Raw genomic sequence first — 15,179 nt, forward strand, 5'->3', positions numbered from 1 at the left:
GAATCCTCATATGAGTACACTATTTTTAAATGTTATAAATTAAGTTATAAACTATTAAATAAAACATGTTATATCCTCCTACCTGGATAAATATAGCTTTATAACAGCCTGTCAGATCAGATTTGAGTTTAGAATTCCCAAATGCCTTGGAATTCTATCTACACAAGTAGCTTTTGTTCAGTTGCTAAGTGGCGTCTGACTCTTTGCTAACCCATAGACTGCAACATGCCAGGCTTCCCTGTCCTTCACTATCTTCCACAGTTTGCTCAAACTCATGTCCATTGAGTTGATGATACCATCCAACCATGTCATCCTCAGTCATCCTCTTCTCCTCCTGCCTGCAATCTTCCCCAGCATCAGGGACTTTTCCAATGAGTTAACTCTTCATAACAGGTAGCCAAAGTATTGGAGCTTTAGCCCAGTTCTGCCAATGAACCTTTAGGGTTGACTTCCTTTAAGATTCACTGGTTTCATCTCCTTGCAGTCCAAGGGATTCTCAAGAGTCTTCTCCAGCACCACAGTTCGAAAGCATCAATTCATCAGTGCTCAGTCTTCTTTATGGTCCAACTCATGTATGTACATGACTATTGGAAAAACCATAGCTTTGACTATATGGACTTTTGCTGGCAAAGTGATGTCTCTGCTTTTTAATATGCTGTCTAGGTTTGTCATAACTTTTCTTCCAAGGAGCAAACATCTTTTAATTTTATAGCTGCAGTCACTGTCCTCAGTGACTTTGGAGTCTGAGAAAATAAAGTCTATCACTTTCCATTTTTCCCCCATCTATTTGCCATGAAGTGATGGGACTGGATGCCATGATCTTAGTTTTTTGAATGTTGAGTTTTAAGCCAACTTTTTCACTCTCTTCCTTCACCTTCAAGAGGCTCTTTAGTTCCTCCTCACTTTCTGCCATTAGGATGGTATCATCTGCATATCTGAGTTATTGATATGTCTCCTGGCAATCTTGATTCCCGCTTGTGCTTCATCCAGCCTGGCATTTCACATGATGTACTCTGCATATAAATTAAACAAGTAGGGTGACAGTATACTGCCTTGATGTATTCCTTTCCCAATTTTGGTTCTAGTCTGGTTCTAGCTATTGCTTCTTGACCTGCATACAGGTTTCTCAGGAGGCAGGTAAGGTGATCTGACATTCCCATCTCTTTAAAAATTTAAGATCACACAGTTTATTGTGATCCACATAGTCTATGGCTTTAATGTGGTTAATGAAGAAGAAGCAGATATTTATACAAATAGAAAACACTCATTTCTACCCTGCCATCACAGAAGCCCCTCCCCAGCTTACAGACCACTTCCTTTCCAACTCTGCTCTCTCCTGCATCCTAAGGCCCTCCCATCCACACAAGTGAGCACCCAGCCTACATGCCATGCTGTCCATTCTACCCACAAACAGCAGACCCGTGGCCATAACTCCAACTGGGGTTTGTAGTCTGCACTTGAGAGGTGGGACCCAAGGAAGAGATGAATACAAACTTGGCCTTTCAGGATCATTTGGGCAGGAGGTCAGTATTACTAGTGTGGTCCAGAGAAGAAGGCGTGGGCTTCAGCCACGTGTCCTTGTCTTGTGGGGAGGGGCACAGCCAATGAGGTACAAGGTTGGGACTTTTCTTGTTGTATCTAAGGGAAGAGCTGCACTGTTAGTTGAGGGGGAGGAGAGTAGGGGCTAAAAAGAAAGAAAAAAAGGCATGTATTCCTCCATAGGCCCAGTCAAGGGAGGGCCTTTGCTTAAGATAACACAGCAAGCTATTGCATAATCAAGCAGAACTAGAACTAGGCCTTAAGTCACACATCTCATCACTTCAGCTCCAGTGCTAGGTAGCAGATCTGAAAAATCTAAGATGCCTAAATTTTCCTTTAGGGAGTTCCTACCCAAGTTCCTATATAGCTTCAGGTGGCACAATGGTAAAGAATATGCCTACCAATGCAGGAAACGTAGGTTCAATCCCTAGGTCAGGAAGATCCCTTGGAGGAGGAAATGGTAACCCACTCCAGTATTCTTGCCTGGAAAATTCCATGGACAGAGAAGCCTGGTGGGCTACAGCCCATGGGATTGAAAAGAGCTGGATATGCCTGAAGCAGCTGATCATAAACACAAGCACTCAGCCAGCCTAAGAATGGAAGTCTTGACCACATCTGGATATAAAGTAGCTATGTTGTATCTTGTAGGGCTGGACAGGCAAAAGATTGATGTGAGGGATGGAGACCGACTACTGAGTGAACAATAGCCTCGGGGATGTGATAGCTCAGCTACTATGGCCTGGCTCTGAGGCTGGTGAAATGTCAGGGGACCTGAGTTCTGATCTTGGTTCTGTCATTTGTTTTGTATTTATAAATATACTGTTACCTTTCCCTGGGTGCCTACAGTAAGTGAAGAAAAAAAGAAAAAAGATTGTTGGATCACAGGAGCAGGAAGTCCAAGGGTGTTGGTTTCAGGTATAGTTGGATTCAGAGGCTCAGAAGAAGTCCTGAGAATAAACCCACTCAGTAAATGCTCAATTTTCATGAAACAAAAACTCCCGACTAGGAGTTATGATGATGCTGGATACTGGCCAAGCTAGCCCATCTTTGCTGCCCCAAGACAATGGCTTTTCTGAAAATGAGGAGGAATGTCAAGCTGAAAGCCGTGAATGCAAATCCAGAGTTGTAAAGTTTAAAGCCTCAGAAGCTGGGTGAAAACTTGGCCTTCCTGCCTCCTGTGGGGGAACACCCCTTAACTCAGCCCCATTCTCTCCCTTTCTCAGACCATCCATCCATCTCCAGTGAGGGTAAGCTCCAAAAAGGAACAGACAGCACAGTCAAAATGCTCTCTCTGAACACCTTGGTCCTCTCCAGAGAAGGACAGGTGTCTCTTTGACAAGTGGCTTGGGGGAGGAGGGTGACCCAGTGCAGCAAGATTGAGACTTGTGCCGTTCCAGTGCCAGCCCTGCCACTTACTGGGGGGGAGGGGGTGACTTAAACACGTTGCTTACTTTCCTATCTGCCTTAGTTTCCTTGCCTGTAAAATGGGGCTAACTACAGTACCTGCCACTATTAGGGTTATTGTGATGATGAAATAATATCCATAAAGTGTTTCAAACAATTTCCTGGAGGTAGTGAGCACTATCTATCTAAGAGTTGGCTAAAGTGGGGGGAAAAAATACTACTAGGAGACGAAGGAAGAGGTCACACAAGTCACAGAACCCCTCCTCCTGTCGCCCTTCCTCCTGAGTGAGAGGAGTCTGGGCAGAGGACGCCCTCACCCTCCTCTCTTGTCCTAAGCCACACCTACTGCCTGTCACCATCCTCCCCTGAGCCCTTCTGAACTCCCCCACAGTGCAGAGCCCGGACAGAGCAAAGGTGCCCTGGAAGGCAGGGGCCCCAGGGCAGAGGGTGTGCAGTGATCTCTCCACTCTCTTGGGAAGGAAAGCCACCCTGTCTGCTCCTCCTGGCTTCCTTCCTCATTCTGCCCAACTCCAAACCCTCACTGGCTCCCTATATTGACTGGATCCCAGGGAAACCAGTTGGAACTTCATTTCAAGCTCTACCCACAGGCCAAGAGCTTCTCCCAAACAGCCTCCCACCCGTCTTATCTCTGTAGCCCCTTCCCTCCAGTGAACCCTCCCTTTGTCCTAACAAAATGGACATAGAACCCTCCACATCAACCACGGGCTCTTTCCCACTGAAAGCCCCCCTGCCCAGTCCTGCCTCAAGGTCTGTCACTCTCCACATCCTCCAGGAATGTACCTTCTGCCTCCTCTGTCATCTTCCAGCTCACTCACTGTCCCATTAGCTCCTTGACCTGATGCCCATGGCCTCAGCAACCTCCTCACTCCTCCCATGTCGGTGCCCACCTCCCCCCATGACCCCGGACAGGGACCCTGCCTTGGCCCCAGTGTCCAGACCAGAGGGCAGTGCTAACCCAGCCGGCTCACTCCCAAGGTCCCTGCCTTATGTCCTTTGCCACACGTCTGGCCCCTTTATTGTCCCAGGTCCCTCCGGAGCACGCAGCATTGTTCTCAGAGTCCCTCCTCACCTGGCACTTTCTGATGTATGGATACACTCCTATGTCCTCTAGTTTATCATCAGTTCATTGCTGACCTCAACTCTCCTACCTCTCCCCTCTGGTCCATGGCGAGATTCATCCCAGCTGCCCTTCCTGGTGGTTTGGGAGAGTGTTCATCAATGATTTCCTAGTGATGTGGAATCTTTTGCAGCAGATTTATCCTCCTCTGTCTGAGGAACAAGTTTTCCCAAGCTGGGGAATTGATGGGCAGGCAGAGGCTACTGTGATGTCAGAGCAAGGGCAGCATCTCTTGTCTGTTTCTTTGAGCATCTCGAGCTCTTCATTCCCTCTTTCTCTTTCTCCACCCCTGTTTTCATTTCCTCTTGCTTTCTGGTCCCCGCTGTCTCCTTCTTCTCCATTCATTTCCCCCCTTTGCTTGGATAAAACTTATTACAAACCAACTTTGTCGGACAACTTTTGTAAACGGTGCCCAACATTTATCACATTTGTGTTCAATATTTTTCTTACATATAAAGACCTGACAGCCTGCTCTTCTGTGATAGATGTACTTATTTCTTCTAAACTATCACTAACCAAGCATATCATTTTTATACAGTGAGTGTATATTCAATTTTCTACAGTTTTGACTACTAAACAGGCTTACCAGTGAGCAAATGACAAATATATTGCAGTATTAGTGAGGGCTGGCTTAAATCCACATGAGACTGTGGAGTCAGTCTTCGTTCCTATTTTCCATGGCTGAGAAGATGAGGAGAATGAAAGGAGGGCTCACTGGTTGAGGCCCTTTCGTGTGCCCAGCACAATGACCTAGCCAGCCGGCCTCCTCTCTTTTCCATAAGCTGGCCAGCTTTCAGGTTCTATGGCTAAAGTCTGGATCAGAGCATTCCCTCTCTCTAGGTTTGTAGTTTGCAAAAATATGCTAAAGCCTTTGCTATTTTCTGTCTTACTAACAACCTTTATTACTCCAAGGACCCTAGCAAAACAGCCCTTAATGTGTCAGCTCAGTTGGGGCTGTGAGGCGTGTGGACCCCTGGGCAGGAAGCTCTTACTATACCTGTAGTTGAGAGGCAGGTGTGATTTCCATTCATCCTCCCTCCCTCTCCCTCTTTGTCTCACTCATTCACAAGTTGAGCTCCTACTACGTGCCTTGCTAAGTGCTTCATGAACAGACCTGCCCTACCCCTCAAGAATCACCAAGTCTAAAAGCAAGGCAGAGTGGACCATTTTAAGAGAGTGAGTTACAGGGGCATGTCCATGGTCAGAGAACTAAGACAGTTGTGAGAAACAAAGCTCAGAAAAGAGGCAAACCCTTGAAATGGACTTGGCATTGGTTCTGGGACTCTTCTGGGGTTGAAGCGTCAATAATGGATCTGTTGCAATTCAGCCACAGAGATGATGTACGAGGCTTTTCTACTGACATTGAATCAGGTCACTGGGCCCATTGGATGCGATACAATGTCAATGAAACTGTTATGTGTTATTGATGTCAGTCACAGAATAGATAAAAACATTATAAAAATAGCTTTTGTAGCCATTTACATTTTTTTTTTTCATAAATGGCAAAAGGCATCAGTCCCTACCTGCCAGAAAGTGAGGCAGCAAAGGATTGGCTTTCACACCAGTGACTGTGAAACCTCAGGAGGTCAGAAAGGGGGCACCACCACCCCCCATGACAAGTGACTGCAGAATAAAGGCCGTGGGGTTGCACAGCTCTCACCAAAGAAGGAAGGAAGGAGAAGGGTGGCAGCCGACTCAGTTAAGTGGGCTCAGTATGTTCCTTCTTTCACCTGACAGACACCCGCTGAGACCCTACTGTGTGCTAGAGATGAGGTTTGGAAATAACACACCCTGTCCTGATTGTGCTCGTAGCCTAATGCATTCTCAGGGTTCTCATCTGGAAAATGAGGATCACATCTCCCCTCAGAATTATAAGAAAAGAATGGGATGTGCAGTTGGCACTCAGTCAGCATTCTTGCTGCCTTGATGTGCTTTTATTTTGGTGGGCACTACACCAGGATGTGAGTCCACACTTGTTTCAGGATCGTGCCAAAAGCTCAGAGGAGTGTTGCCTTAGGGAGTCCTGGTTGGACATCCCTGGGTGAAGGGCAGGCATTAGCAGTTGTATTTTACATAGAAACACTCTCAAGTGATTTGGCCAAAGACATAAAAAGTAATGGCCACAGTTTGGTGCTGTCCAAGTCTGTTGGGGTCTCATGGACATGCCCTTTGCTACTCCTCCTGCTGTCATGGGCAAGAGAGGGGATGTGCCTTGGGCTCCAATAATTCAGTATTTGAGAAGTCCTGGAGTTTAGATTCAAGTCAGCTAAGACTTGAATCTCCTGACTGACAGCCCAGTGCTCCTCCTCCAGGATCACATGGCTTCCCTCATCATCCACAGCACAATCCATACCCCACGTCTCCACCCAAAGGTCTGCTTAACTCAGAGCTAAGAAGAAGTCTTAAACCAGACTCCAAAATGTGTAGGACACTCAACCTAGATTTCCCAGCATGGCTCCACCTGGCATCTATGTGTCTGGCAGAGTGAGGGGCCTGAGAGTTTAGATAAGAATCAGCTTACTTTTTATGTTAATTCCTATTTTCTAGAGCTAGCAGAGACAGGGAGACGAAAGCGTAGGAGCCAGCCATCAACCAACCTGAGGCCCATCAAAGCCTCTCCATGATAAAGCCAAGATGGCCAGGTAGCCCCAAGTGCAGTGACGCTCTCTGAGTGATCCAGCCATTGATTCCATAGTCTGGCTCTGGACAAAGGCACAACCCTTGGCGCCCCCCTACCCATTAGGCTGTTGGCCCCAACTGGGCCCAGTCTGTGCTCTCAGCATACAACAGGAACTTCAACTCACACACAGGACATTTTTTTGCCGCTACTCAGCTGTTGAACTAGGCCCCTTGATCCCAGAACCACCACCCCATGTAATTAAGAACTGAGTGACAATTATCATCTGAAACGAACTCAAGGTATGGGGCAAGCTTGCTACAGAAAACATACAAAGAGAGAAAACTAATGGGAAATTAAGTGAAAAATAATGAATAAATAATAAAATAGCATCTTTTATATGGGTAAAAATTGCCCAGACCCTGAGATACTTTACAAATAAAACACTTGAATCTCTTCTGCCACATTTTTCTACACATGTTGCATAAGAGATTCAGAGTAAAAGTATTAATTTCTATTAAATGGTGTATTTAAAATCTGTAGTAAAAGCAACTTAGAATAGACACACATTTTATTGGCAGCCATGGACGTTAGTGCTGGCCACTCTGATGTTTCTCTTTGCGCTGGGGTGTAATCTGCTATTGTTGTACATTCACCTCCATAGTCAACCCCTAGAGCTTGCCACTGAGTATTCTGAGTCTCAACTGAGCCAGAACTTGACCTCTGTCAGCTCTCCTGTTCACATCCTATGTTTTATTTCTAGGTCAATATATACTCTTCTGCTCATCAAAAAGCTACCAACACAAAAGGCTACCAGCAAAACTGTTAACTACTGTTTCAGACTATGGGTTCTGCAATGAGACTATCTGAATGGGTCTTGTGCATAATTCTGAATAGCTGAACCATTTTAGAAAAAATACATAAACTCTATGTAATTTTTCATCTGTAAAATGTCAACAATGATATGGTTTACCTCATATCATTGGTATAAAACTAAATACATTAATCAATGTGAAGTTCTAGAATCATGTGACTTATACAGTATTCACTATATGTTATCTATTATTGTGTGTGTGAGTGTGTTTAAGCACCCATATAGAGAGAATTTGGAATGTATAGCAGGAAGGCAAGCCCTGGGGTCTGTTATGTTAGCTATTCCTGGCTGCCTTCTGCCTTGGCAGAAGGTGATAGGCACCTCACCACTGCTCAGCTCTAAATCTCAGAGAAGCCTCCCTAAAATGATCATAAACCTGCTGCTTCTCCTATTTTACACTCATCACTAAGGGAGCCAGCTGTCCAGCTCCAGGTCATAGACCAAAAACTGCTCACTGCCAGTGTAGTGCTACAGATTCAGCGTGCAGAGGAAATTTGAGAAGGAAGATTCCACTGGAATTGACCACTATATCCATCCTCGTCAATTGTTCGGTTTGGTTTGGGGACAATAGGGTCTCACCAGCTCAATCTCTCCTAAGTAGCCATGGGGTAAAAATCCAACATTAAGCTTTAAAGGCAGATAGATGTGGGTCTGAATTCCAGGAGATCTACTTTTAATAAGTGTGGCTTTGGGAAGTTATCTGATGTCTTTGAACATCAGTTTTCTCATTTGCAAAATAGAGATGACAATATAATTGAAATAAATATCAATGTGGTCATGAATATTATTTAGTATGGTACTTAGCACAAGAAAGAGACGAGACTGTGTTTTATTGCTTGACAAAACAAGATGAAAGGAAACTAACAGAAATAAGACAGTAGAAACAGATCCCAATGGCTCCAAATAATGAAAATGGAAGACACAGCCTTTAAAATAATTTTGCGAAATAATTATCACTTCTACATACAAAGAGAAAAATATATGATCTGAAATTTTTACAGAGTAGAATTCTGAAAAATTGATATAGCAGAATAAAAAGGGACATTATAGAACAATAAATGCAACTGAAATTAAGAACTCATTATATAAGTTTTTCAACAAATTGCAATCAGCTAAGAAAAAGTTAGTAAAATGGAAGATGTATCAAATGAAATATACAGAAACACGACCTATGGTATCCTATCCTATAATGATAGGAAAAAAAAATAGAAAGGAAATAAGAGCCAGAGATGATACCATGAGAAGTCTAATATACATTTAATTGAAATTATACATTTGAAATATACATTTAATTGAAATTTTAAAAGGAGAGGTGAAAGAGAATGATGCAGAGGAATTTGAAGAAGCAGTGCCCGAGGATTTTCTTAAACTGATGAAAGATATCAAGTACAGATTCAAGAAGCTGAACAAACATCAAAGAGAATTTTTAAAAAGAGAGAAACACATAATTATGCTAAAATAATAAAGCTAAAGAATAAACCAAAGAAAATATCCTTTACAAAACAGTTAAAGCAAGTGATTATTGTCAGAAGAGCCATAATGAACTTGAAAAATCACTCCTAAATAGAAAATAAAAACAGTCAGAAAAAAATAAAATAATACTTACTTTTATGCTGAAAGTAATTGTATGTTAAATAAGAATTCTATGCCCCCGAAAGTATTCTTCAAGAATAAAAATGAAATGCATTAAAAACATATATTTCCACCACCACCACCCACCCCCCAAAGGAGAATTCTGCTTCTGGTAATGTTAGAGTAGCTCCTATTGCACCAATTTTCTCATCAATAAAGGGAGAATAAAAATAAGAACAGAAGGTAAACTGTCTGTGTGACAATACAAAATGGTCTAACACATATAATTGGAATACCACCATGAGAAGAGTCAGAATGTGACAAAAATATATAAGAGGAAATAATGCCCCCAATCTTTCTGAATTCAGTGAAAGACAGATTTGAGAACTTGAAAACTCAGCAAACTTCAAGTAAAAGCAATACAAAGAAAATTTCACCTAGGCCCACCATACGTAAACTATTGAAAATATAAAATAAAGAAGAAACCTTGAAAGCAGCAAGAGTACATTACATTAAAGGGAGCAACAACGTTAATGACTACTGACATCATCAGAAGCACTGGAAGTCAGAAGACAGTGGAATGGCATCTCTAAAGTACGGAAAAAAATAAAAAGTTACCAATACAAAATTCTTTATCCAGTGAAAACACTCTTCAAGCATGAAGGTAAAAAATAAAGACATTTTCAGATAAATTAAGACTAATAAAATACGTTTCTAGGAGACAAGAGAAACTTGAGAAGAAATTTTCAAGTAAGGAATATGAGATTGAAATTCAGATTTTCAGAAAGGAACGAAGGGTTCCATTAATGGTAAACATGTAGGAAATGTAAGATACTCATTTTAATTGAAAAACCCTATATAAATACATATATGCTTCAAATAACATATATGGCAAGCATAGTCTATAGGACAGAGTGGGGAACAGAGCACAACAAACAAATCTAACTCTCAATTTACTGTGAAAAGTTAAAGATGAATGTTTCCATCTCTAGATCAAATGATAAAAAAAATCACATTGGTATGACTAATAATCTAATAAACATAGAAAAACCAATAAAATTTATTTACCTAAATCAAAAGAAGATAAGAAAAGAAGACCAAAAAATAAAAATCAAAAAGGAAAAAACAAAAACAGTGAAACAGAAGATATAAATTTTATAATTACATAATTTATATAAATTATAATTAATTTTAATGTATTGTTTTAATTTATAATTAATTTAATTATAATTATATATTATATAAATTCTAATTATATAATTAAATTATGTAATTTATAATTCATCTGTTAAATAATTAGATTAAGTATAAAGGACTAAGCACTCCAATTAAAAGAGATCATCAGAATGAATTTTTAAAAAAACAGCATCAAATGATATGTTATCTATAACAAACACACATTAAATATAAAGACACAGAAAAATTGAGAGTTAAAAAGGTGGGAAAATATATAGCATACAAATAATTAAAAATAACAAAGGTACTCAAAAAAAGGATGAGGATATGTCAAAATAATACTAAAATAAGCTTACAGGGGTTCTCATGCTCCACAAACAGAGCAAATTTAACATAAAAATAATGCTGGAGCTGGATTATAGTACCAGGAATTAAAAATAAAAATTCATAGTAATGTTCTTCTGTAGAGAATAAATCTTAAATAAAGGATCAAGTTAGAAAAGCACAATTAGAAAAAACAATGTAATCATTGTTTTAGATAAGATAATTGATGGAATCATTGAATCATAACTGGTTCAATGAACTATAACCGTAACTAAAACCATAACTGAAATTTCTCCTGAGAGAGGCAAATTTTAGACAGTGTTGCAGAATGAATGGCTCTGTCGGACTTTGGGAGGAGCTTGTGTCCTGAAGGTGAAACCTCACTACTGGGATTAGTTGGACTTCCCTGGTAGCTCAGTTGGTAAAGAATCCGCCTGCAATGCAGGAGCCCCCGATGAGTTCCTGGGTGGGGAAGATCTGCTGGAGAAGGGATAGGCTACCCACTCCAGTTTTCTTGGCCTTCCCTTGTGGCTCAGCTGGTAAAGAATCCACCTGCAATGCTGGAGACCTGTGCTCAATCCTTGGGTTAGGAAGATCCCCTGGAGAAGGGAAAGGCTACCAACTCCAGTATTCTGGCCTAGAGAATTCCATGGATTGTATAGTCCATGGGGTCACAAAGAGTTGGACACTGAGCGACTCCCACTTTCTTTTCATCCTTGAAAGATTCCAGAGAGCTAACTTGCGTCTTCCACCCTGTGAGGTTACAGTGAGAACACAGTCATCAAAAAGGAAACAGGCCCGCGCCACTCACCAAATCATCCACCATCAAATCTTGCACTTTGCAGTCTCCAAAACTGTGAGAAATAAATGTTTGCTGTTTATAAGCCACCCAGTTTATAGCATTTTTGTTAGAGTAGTTTATATCGACTAAGACAAAAGTCTAAAGTAAATCAACCAAAATTCATTTCAGGAAACTATTTAGTAATTACAAAAGGAAACATAGTAATATTACAGTGGAGGAATCTGGTGAAAAAAGTTAATACAAAACAGTTAAAAATGCATATGTTAATCCCTGGGGCAAATAGCAAAGCAATCAAAGAGGTATAGCTAAAAATCCAACAAAGTAATATAACAAATTGACACCAGGAACCTACTGACATGATGCCCTGAAAATAACAAAGTTACTGCTATAGAAGTCCAGCCCCAAACCCATAACCTAAACCTGATCATTAGAAAACATCCAACAAATTGAGGGATATTTTGAAAGACAATTTTCCTATTTCTCTTCAAAAATACCAATGTCAAGAAAGACAGTAAAGAATAGCACATGTTCCAGGTTAAAATAAACTGAAAACCAACAAAATTCTAGATGGTAGTCCTGGATTAGATACTGGACTGAAGAAGAACATGATGGGGACAGAAGGTAAAATTAAATCTTAGGCTATAATTAAATATTGGTATCATATCAATGCTAAGTTTCCTGATTTTAATGTGACACTTATGTAATAAAATAACCTTTTTTCAAGGAAATACATTCTTGCAAATATGGCAAACTGCTAATAATTTGTAAATCTGAGGAAAGAAAATGCACTGCATTATTCTTAAGTATCCTGAAAGTTTGAAATTATCATAAATAATCATTCAAAAAAGATAAAAATAATACATTATACTGAGTGGTACCTATTTAGGATTTCAAAGATGGCTTAATATTAGAAAATCATTAACATAATTCATGACATTAATAGAGCAGGTGATTATCTCCTTAGATGCTAAAGAGGCCTTCAACAAAAGCCAAAATTCATTCTTCATGAAAACACTCAATAGAGTCAGAATTTATGGATACTTTTTTAATGATAAAATATTTATACTTCAGTCTAAAAGGTGGAATTTCATCTCATGGATAAACATTAGGAGTATTTCTACCAAGGTTCAGAAGAAATCAGTGATCCCATCATCTTCACTACTGCTACTGTTTAATACTTTTAAAAATCTTATCTGATTTGATTGGCTAATACTTTCAGAGCTTTAAGAAGCATGAGGACTGGAAAAAAGTAAAACTTGCTCTATGTGTATATGGTATAACAACACACCTGGAAACACCAGTAAGTCAATACCAAGATCTACATACACACAGAGAGATACACAAATACACAAAATTCAGGAAGGCATATAAGGACCTAAAGTTAGCATAAAATTTGCCTATATATATATATACACATAATGGAGAAGGCAATGGCACCCCACTCCAGTACTCTTGCCTGGAAAATCCCATGGACAGAGGGGCCTGGTGGGCTGCAGTCCATGAGGTCTGTAAGTCGGACACGACTGAGCGACTTCACTTTCACTTTTCACTTTCACGCGCTGGAGAAGGAAATGGCAACCCACTCCAGTGTTCTTGCCTGGAGAATCCCAGGGACGGCGGAGCCTGGTGGGCTGCCGTCTATGGGGTCGCACAGAGTCGGACATGACTGAAGTGACTTAGCAGCAGCAGCAGCAGAAGCATACACATAACAACCAATTTGATGTAAAGATAAAAACTCCCTTAAAAGATAAATCATATAAATAAATGCAATAACAAATGTACAAAACTTACATGAAAAAACTTAGAAAAGCTTTGAAAGACTCAGAAGTACACCTGAACAGAGGGAAATACATATTTGTTCTTGTACAGAAAAAAAAAAAAACATCATAAAGATGTTATCTTGCCAAGTTATTATATAAATTTATAATAATGACAATAAAATTCCAATACTCATACCCCTTGCCAGGATCTGAACAAGGCTTTTAGCATTTACATGGAAAAATATACGGTAAACGTAGGTGGAAAATGCTCACTTTTTTTTTTTTTAAGTGTGATGCAGCCCTACTGTTAGGAGTTTACCTGAAAGTAATATAAAGTAATATCAACTTGACTGCTCATCCTTAAAAGACTATTTAAATAAACTTTGGTATATCTACACATTAGAATATTTGGCTTTAAGAAAGAGTAAGTCTTCCAGTTCAAGATGGCAGAGTAGAAGGACATGCGCTTATCTCCTTCTGCAAGAGCAACAAAATCACAACTAGTTGTTGAACAACCATCAACAGGAAGACACTGGAACCCACCAGAAAAAGACACCCCATGTCCAAAGACAAAGAAGAAGCTGCAGTGAGATGATAGGAGGGACACAATCACAATCAAATCAAATCACACACCCACCAAATGAGTGACCCACAGACTGGAGAACAATGATACCAAAGAAGTTCTCCCACAATTGGCAAGGTTCAGAACCCACCTCAGGCTTTCCAGCCTGGGGACCCAACCAAAGGACGGGGAATCCCCAGGGAATCTGACCTTGAAGGCCAGTGGGATTTGATTACAAGACTTCCACAGGACTGGGGGAAACAGAGACTCCAGTCTTGGAGGGCACAAACAAAGCCTTGCAAGCAATAAGACTCAGAGGAAAGGAGCCGTGACTCCACAGGAGACTGAACCAAAATTGCCTGCTGGTGTTGGAGGGTCTCCTGTGAAGGCGTGGGTCAGGAGGGGCTCAGCCCAGGGACAGTGGCCCTGGCAGCAGCAGTCTGGGAATGTCTCCCTTGGTGTAATCTCTCTTGGAGGTCACCACTAACCCAACTATAGAGGTACCGGTCACCTCAGGCCATAAAAATACCAGGGAAGGGGGACAACTTCATCCATCAGCAGATAATCGGGTTAAAGTTTACTGAGCAACTGAGCAAGGCCCTGCCCACCAAAGCAAGGCCCAGTTTTCCCCACCACCAGTCCCTCCCATCAGGAAACTTGCATCAGCCTCTTTGCCTCATCCATCAGAGGGCAGATAAAAGAAGCAAGAAGAAGCAGAGTTTCACACCGGCTAAAACAAAAACCACATTACAGCTAGTTATTTAATCAGCATGAAAAAGCAGAAAGTTACATCCCAAATGAAGGGACAAGATAAAATCCCAGAAAAATAACTAAATGAAGTGGAGACAGGCAACCTTTCAGAAAAAATACATTCAGAATAATGATAGTGAAGATGATCCAGGATCTCAGGAAACAAATGGAGGCAAAGGCTGAGAAGATGCCAAAACTGTTTACAGAAGACCTAGAAGAACTAAAGAACAAACAAACAGAGATGAACAATACGCTAGAAGGAATCAATAGCAGAATAGCTGAGGCAGAAGAATGGATAAATGACCTGGAGGACAGAATGGTGGAAATCACTGTAACAGAACCCAACATAGAAAAAAAGAATGAAAAGAAATGAAGACAGCCTAAGAGACCTCTGGGACAACATTAATGCACCAACATTCACTTTAAAGAGGTCCCAGCAGAAGAGACAGAGAAAGGACCTGAGAAAATATTTTAAGAGATAATGGCTGAAAACCTCCCAAACATGGGAAAGAAGATAATCAACCAAGTTCAGGAATCACAGAGAGCCCCAGGAAGGATAAACCCAAGGAGGAACACACCAAAACACATATTAATCACACTGACAAAAGTTAGAGACAGAGATAAAATATTAAAAGCAACAAGGGAAAAATGACAAATAAAA

The 15,179-nt window shown here is 40.8% G+C and overlaps 1 long non-coding RNA gene across 1 annotated transcript in view; it reads right to left on the reverse strand.

Moving 5' to 3' along the window:
- The window catches only part of LOC110139538 (uncharacterized), a 62,988-nt gene extending 62,855 nt beyond the window's left edge, over nt 1-133 (reverse strand). The window contains exon 1 of the long non-coding RNA XR_002314524.2: nt 83-133. This is a non-coding gene — a long non-coding RNA (uncharacterized lncRNA). The remainder of the gene's footprint in view (nt 1-82) is intronic.
- Nucleotides 134-15,179: the final 15,046 nt, after the last annotated feature.

The sequence above is a fragment of the Odocoileus virginianus genome, chromosome 20 (genome assembly GCF_023699985.2).
Source record: "Odocoileus virginianus isolate 20LAN1187 ecotype Illinois chromosome 20, Ovbor_1.2, whole genome shotgun sequence".
NCBI classification, from domain to species: domain Eukaryota; kingdom Metazoa; phylum Chordata; class Mammalia; order Artiodactyla; family Cervidae; genus Odocoileus; species Odocoileus virginianus.